At 37.7% G+C, this 7,167-nt stretch overlaps 1 non-coding gene across 1 annotated transcript; it reads right to left on the bottom strand.

The window, feature by feature from the left end:
- Nucleotides 1–219: 219 nt before the first annotated feature.
- On the bottom strand, nucleotides 220–357 carry LOC111754340 (small nucleolar RNA SNORA2/SNORA34 family). The gene has a single exon (XR_002789043.1). It is a non-coding gene; the product is annotated as a small nucleolar RNA SNORA2/SNORA34 family (small nucleolar RNA).
- Between the last annotated feature and the right edge of the window lie 6,810 nt (nucleotides 358–7,167).

Here is a 7,167-nt window from a genome sequence, read left to right as displayed (position 1 = left end):
GGGAGAGGTGTGAGGGAAGTGGGGTGGGGTTGCTTGGTTTCTCAGTGCTCCAGATCCCAACATGGCATAGGTCCCAGTAAATACAGGAGGCTCTGGTTTCTCAGTGCTCCGGATCCCAACATGGCACAGGTCCCAGTAAATACAGGAGGCTCCAGTTCTGGGCCCCTGCAACCTGCCACACTCACAGCTGCTCACTGCGGGGCAGAAGGGGTTGCTTCAAGCTGTTTCTTTCTAATGAATTGAACATTTCACTGCCCAAGTTCTGAATGGCCAACAGTTACCATAGAAAGACATCTCTTTAGGCTCCTGCTTGAAACCAACTGCGTCAGGAAGCTATCGGCCTTGATTTAGGGCCAAAAAAAAATGTTTTAAAGAGTTTTTTTTTCTCCAAATTTTCAGTTTTTCTCTCTCAATGGCAAATTCACCACCCTCCAGGAGTTGATCATGGCCTTTGGGAGAATAGAAAGACATTTGAGGAAGGCTGTGGGGAGGGGGTGGGAGAGACCTGTTCTTTTTTTTTTTTAATTTAAAGAAAAGGAAACGAAAAAAAAAATACATGGAGATAAAAAAAAAGGGTAGAAATAATACAAAATTACAGATAAACAAAAGGTAAGAAATTGCTGGTTGATAAGTTACAAGTTGTCATCTTCGAAATAGCTGTTCAGGTTTTAGAATTAGAGTATTTAGAATGACTTTCAAAAAAGTGACCCTACAGACCATTCTGCTCTATGATCGAACAAAAGCTCCGTAATATGATTATCAGTCCTACACATTTGTTTTACATCTCAAAGAGGGTAAGATTAACCATATCAAAACAGAACAGAACATTTAAAAAAATAAAAATAAAAAACAATTTTAAAAAATACAGATTTCAAAGCAAGTCCACTGGAGATCTTCATTATCTAACTGTCTCTAGCTTCTTACAAATAGTTGTCCCTATCTTCACCCACTTTATATACTTATTGCATATTATAGAACTAATCAAATCATTACAGGATGATGAAGTCTTTTTAGAGAGACCTGTTCTTAGGCTTAGAGCAACACTGTGAGTCAATACAACTTAGAATTTATTATCTGCCATTTCTAATCTGCTTTAAAGCTGAGCACCTCCAGGATTTTCCTTAAAGTCCTTGCAAGTAACAAATGAAGCTGTGAAAGTGAAATCCAAGCTGCTGTGCAGACCCAGTGAGAGATGCCTGGAATGTGCAAAGTTTTCCAAGGAAAGTAGCAGGCAAAGAGCAGGACCAGGCCAGGAGAAGGGAAATGTGGGCTGCAACCAGGAAGGACAAGGCAAGGAAGCTGCTGGAACCCTTCTGATCTCCCACATGGCCTCAAAGCAGGACTGAAAACCAAACTGGAGAGTTGGAACTTTCAGTCCCACCTCTGATCCTTGGGAAATGGGGTCTAGAAATTGAACTATCTAAAAAAAAATAAAAACAAAGCCAAACTTTCCCCCAGTTACCAGGGCCTTACCACTAAACTACACGCTAAGCCTTTTAAATTTATTTTGTTTTGAGACAGTCTCATTAAGTTACTAAGTAGTCCAGACTGGACTCAAACTTGTGACCTTCCTTGCCTCAGCCTCTCTCAGTGCTGAGATTACAGACTGGCACTGTGATGACTGGCTAGAAGCTCTTGAACAATGAGATTCGGAGAGCTACTAGGTGTGGGGAGATAACACACTCAGAAAGTGAGTCTTAATCTCTGAGCCAGTCCCATCCTCCCGTACCTCATCCTCTGTATCTCTTCTATTTGGCTGTTGTTGATTTGTATCATCTCTAATAAACCAGTAAACTGTTTCTGAATTTTCTGAGCTGTTGTAGTAAATCACTGAACATGGGTGGGATTGTGGGCATGTTAATTTATAGCTGGTTGGTCAGGAGTCTGGGATGTGAGAGTATCAGAGTTGAATGGAGACCCTGATGTATTATTACATAGTAGAGGTATGAAGCAGACCACTACAAAGTGGCTCTGAGCAAGATTAATCAATTTCTCTGTTAATCAATTTCTCTGTTTATATGTGAGTGTTTCCCAGACCTATTTCCCTTCTCTGGAGATGGGCAGCAGATTCACAGTAAGTAAACTTCTATGAATCACTGGCCTCACTTGAGGCCTATAGTAGCCTGTGATGCTATGATGCCTCAAAGGACAAGACAAGGCCACAGCTGAGCAGGCTCCCACTCCAATTAACTAGATAAAGACTGTAGTTGCAAGCACCTCACTCATGCGGTGAAGGTCAACCTGAAGATAAAATGGTTCTCCTAAATTAACATAATTTGTTACTTGGAGAAGTCCTAGAGCTGACTCTCAAGATCCTGCTCAGTTTCCCACATTTTCCACTCTAACTCCTTCCCTTATCTGAAAATCAAATAAATACAGGCTACCCAAAGAAATTTTTTGTCTCAGGCCCCAGAGAAACTTGAATTATGATAGAGAGTTTTGATCCTCCTGGAGTGTTAAAAATCATACTACTTTTCTCTTTTATTTAAATTTTCATTCTGCACTCATTTGAGAGGTTGTGGGCCTGCTCAGTCCTGTGATAACTGGTGCCTGTACCAGGGACCTAAAACATTGGACTGGAAAATTTTAGCTTGAATGAGTAAGCCTACAGCTACTCCAAAGCCTGCTCAAATTCTCAGGAGTTCATGTGCCAATAGAAAAACTGACAAAAATGTTACAAGAAGTAACCAAGTATAATTCATGCTTTTCTCAGATAAGTACTATAGATACTGATAACTGGGAAAGAGTAGGAAAAATCTTAAAAAGGTACAAGGTAGAGGAAAAGTCATTTACACTGAGATATTCTCAACTTGGAATCTGGTTTGTTCAGTTTTGAGTCTATTACAGAGCTCACAATAAACACTTTCTGATTCAGGCACTGAGGAGATAAAACAGCTCCCAGCAGAGGCTTAAGCAGAGTTCTTAAAGGAATTCCCTCAGCTTGTACTACAAAGTACCTCAACCTTACTTTATGAGGGACCTGCCCAATAAGAAGATTTCTTTTTACCATACATGGTATCTCTTCCCAGAAGTTTGTGGGGAAGAAATTTATTGCAAAAATAGAAATTAATATTGACTAGTGATTATGATTTTAAAATTAAGCAAATAAGCTCCAATTCTGAAATTAAACAAGTATATTCAGATCCTAAATTTAGAAAAATTATGATTAAAATGGGATATCAAGAAGAAAAAGGGTTAAGAAAAAATTTACAGGGAATCAAAGAGCCTATAATGACTACGCCAAAAAATGACAGCCATGGTATTGCATATCAACAGGTTTTTTTTTTGACACAGGCCATTGATACTTCTTCCCCCAAATAACTCTGCCTTTACAATGGAAAATCAAGGAGCCTGTTTGGGTAGATCAATGGCCCCTTAATAAGGAGAAGCTAATGCAATTACATAAATTATTTGAGGAATAATTCCAGGTAGAATATTTAGAAAACTCTTGAAACATTCTTGCCTTTCTTACCCCCCCCCCAAAAAAAAGGCAAACAGAGGCTGTTACAAGACTTAAGAGGTGTAAATGCAAATGTTTGCTTACTTCATACTGGTGCACTACAACCAGGACTATCAAATCCAATTGCAGTCCCAGAGATTGACCTCTTATCATAATTGCTTTTTTGTATTTTTTAACATTCCTCTTTTTCCTGCAAATAGGCCACACTTTGCCTTTTCTGTGCCTAGTTTAAAGAGCTAATGCAGTGATATCAATGGGTCAAGGAACAGGAGATAATCCAACCTTGTGTTGGCTTTTTGCATTGCATGCCTCACAGAGAATTAGGCAAGCCTATCTTTTTGCTTACATCATTCACTACATGGATGATATCTTACTGGCAGCCCCAACTGAAAAACAACTGTAGGACCTTTTGGCAAAAACGAAATGAGATTTAATATCATTTGGCTTCTGCATTGCTTAAGAGAAAGTCCAGTTGTCCAGTCTTTATTACTAACTGGGAATACCAGTGAGTAATAGGAATGTAAGGCCACAAAATCTACAAATTCATCGAAATCATTGAAAAACTCTAAATGATTTTCAAATGTTACTAGGAGGCATAAATTAGATAAGGCCAAAATTGGATATTGATACTTATCAATTAAAACTTTTATATAATACTCTATAGGGAGATCTTACAGAACAGTTTTACTATAAACAAATTTATCCTATTGAGTGGCTTTATCTTTCTAGTCATTTAATCAAAATCTTACAGTTATATTTAGAACAAATTGCCAAGGCTGTCACCATAGAAAGGATAAGTTCTAAACAACTCTTTGATATTGATTCTGCTATAATCACAAGGTCTATTGATTTAAATCAATATTTTACCATGTTACAAGTTCTGTATAGGCAAGTAGCTTTTGCAAATTTCATAGAACAAATTGGTAATCATTATCACAGTGACCCTTTCAATTTTTCTCAAACATTCATGTTTTATTCTAAAAATTACTAAATTTGTACCCATTTTGACATAGTAATTTCTTTTACTGATGGCTCATCAAAGGTCAAGGTTGCAATTTAGAGTAAGGATTAACAAATAAGAGACTCCTGGGCTTCCTAAGCAAATGGCTGGCATCACTGTTATTCTACTTGTCATACAGCAATTTAATTGTGAACCTATTAATATAATTAGTGATTCAGCCTATGCAGTCTACCTTATTCAGAGGCATGAGATCGCCATCCTACAGTCAATTTTAGAACCACCTCTAATTTGTTCCTCAAGCCACAAAAAGCAAACAGCACCCTTTTATATTGGTCATGTAAGTCTTATTCTAATTTACGTGGATTTTTAACATGGAAATCAACAAAGTGATTCATTAGTCACTTTTACTACTCTATTTGATGCAGCTAGACAATCTCGTTCATGCTATCATCAAAATAGTAAGGCTTTAACCAAGGAATTTCAATTTCCAGGTCTTACGCAAGACAAATTCTTATGTCCTGTCCTAGTTGTCAAAAGATCTCTAGGCCTGAGCCACCAGGGGGCAGCAATCCCAGAGGCTTACAATGTAATGATATTTGGCAAATGAATGGCACATTTTTTTTCTTCTCCAAAATATATTTATGTGTCTTTTGACATTAATTCTTATTTAATTCATGCAACTTGCCACACAGGAAAAAAAATTAGCCACGTTCAACAACATTGTTTGTCAGCATTTGTTTAAGGGTGGTCCACACACTATAAATGGGTCTTCATATGTTAGTAATGGGTGATGGGTCTTCATATGTTAGTAAATCATTACAATTCTTTTTCAACTATGGCATATTAGACACATCACCACTATCTCTTACAATCTTCAAGAACAAGTGATTGTAGAAAGAGCACAATCATCCCTTAAAACTCAATTAAATAAACAAAATGGGGGATTACAGGTATCCCACAAGTACACTTAGATTTAGCTATTTTTACTTTAAATTTTAAAATCCATCTGCAAATTATACATTGGAACTTCATTGTTCAGCATCCCATGATGATGTCCAGCATATGGCTCAAAGTGCTTTGGAAAGACACAGACACAGGAAAATGGAAAGGATCAGTACGGCCGGCCAATAATGTGGAGATGAGATAATGCTTGTGTTTTAACAGGTTATGGCTCCATGAGGTGGGTGTTGTCCAGGAAGGTTTGACCTTGGCGGGAGACAGGACCAACACAAGAGACTGTCCCACATGATGGCCCTGCTGATCAGGGCCTTCCAGAGGATGAGACTGTCTGATGAGGCTCACCTCTAGAGTCATCCAGGAAACCGACTTTCAGCTTCTCCGAGAGAAGCAGAGTGAGAATGAAGAATCCAGTGGAACAACATCCAAGCAACAATTTGTGAGGCTAGGGATATAGTTACCAAAAGGGGAATTCTACCAACCCCTGAGAAGTTTTTGGTTGCTTAAATGTCTCTTCCAGCAGTGTCTGAATGTATAACACCTGTTTGAGGAGTAGAGTATTGGACTTATGTCCCTAGCCCACCATTACTTAGACCTGTTAGTTGGGCAGATTCTCCACCTGAGATGTATCATGAACCAGACATAACTGGCTCTAAATTAGATGCCATTCCAGGCCCAGTCATCCATATTGATATACCAGACAAGGCAATCATTAATTATATTTCACATTTTGCATTTCCACCATTATGTTTTAAAGATGTTAAAGTTCAATCAGCATATTGCCATGTTGCTCTCCCATGAACTTGGGTGGGACACATTTTGGAGCAATTGGTTGTTATCACCCTGGAATCTACACCTACCCCAGGAGTTGTGACAGATTTGTGAAAGCTAAAGATATCTATTTGTTATGTAATTAGGTTTTTTTTGTAATTAGATGTTTTTAAAAAAACACTTGAAGATACTGTTTGGCCTTGGGCTGCTTGATAGGCTAAGGTGAGAATTACAGGAAAAATAGCACAGTGTGAGTATTTTGAGTGGAGCCCCTGGGAGGAAATTGTTGGCACAGAGCCCCGGTCCTTCTGGGTTTCCCATGTTTTCCACTCTAACTCCTTCCCTTGTTTGAAAACCAGATATATACAAGTTGCTCAGAGAAGTTGTCTCAGCCCCCAGAGAATTTCAAATTCTGCTGGGGCTTTTGATCCTAAAATTTGTGCCATTTGTTTCTTTTATTTAAACCTTTGCTATCCACTTGTTTGGGAAGTTGTGGGCCTGATCAGTTCAGGTTACATGTATTGTGCATTTATTTAATCTATCGAGGTCTACATTCAACCTGAATCTTTTTAAAAGCCTAATTGTTAAAGTTATTCACAAGCTTTAGCATATGTTGCTCAATTGAATTCAGTTTTATTTTTTTTTAATTTATTTTTTTATTTTTATTTTTAAATTTTATTTAAAAGGAAAAAGAAAAAACAAAACAAAACAAAGTGGTGTAAGGTACAAGTAATACAGAACTACAAAAAAAAAAAAAAAAAAAAGTAAGAAATCACCAGATAATAGATTACACATTATCATCTTAGAGATAGTTGCTCAAGTCACAGTATCAAAGAATACAAAGTGGACATTCAAACAGTGAGACTGCGAACAGTTATGTTCAGTGATCCAACAAAAGACATTATATGGTCAGCTATTTAACACCCCTAAACACACTTGCAGTTGTATCCTTTAGAGCACTTTTTTTCCCTCTCTTTTTTACAACAAAATTTACGCATTTTGGGTTTTATTACTCCTT

This window comes from Cavia porcellus, unplaced genomic scaffold (genome assembly GCF_034190915.1).
Source record: "Cavia porcellus strain 051 isolate PalLab524CR breed Dunkin Hartley unplaced genomic scaffold, mCavPor4.1 scaffold_1, whole genome shotgun sequence".
In the NCBI taxonomy this organism is placed as follows: domain Eukaryota; kingdom Metazoa; phylum Chordata; class Mammalia; order Rodentia; family Caviidae; genus Cavia; species Cavia porcellus.
Note: the sequence above shows the minus strand (reverse complement) of the source record. Positions and strands in the feature narration are given on the sequence as shown.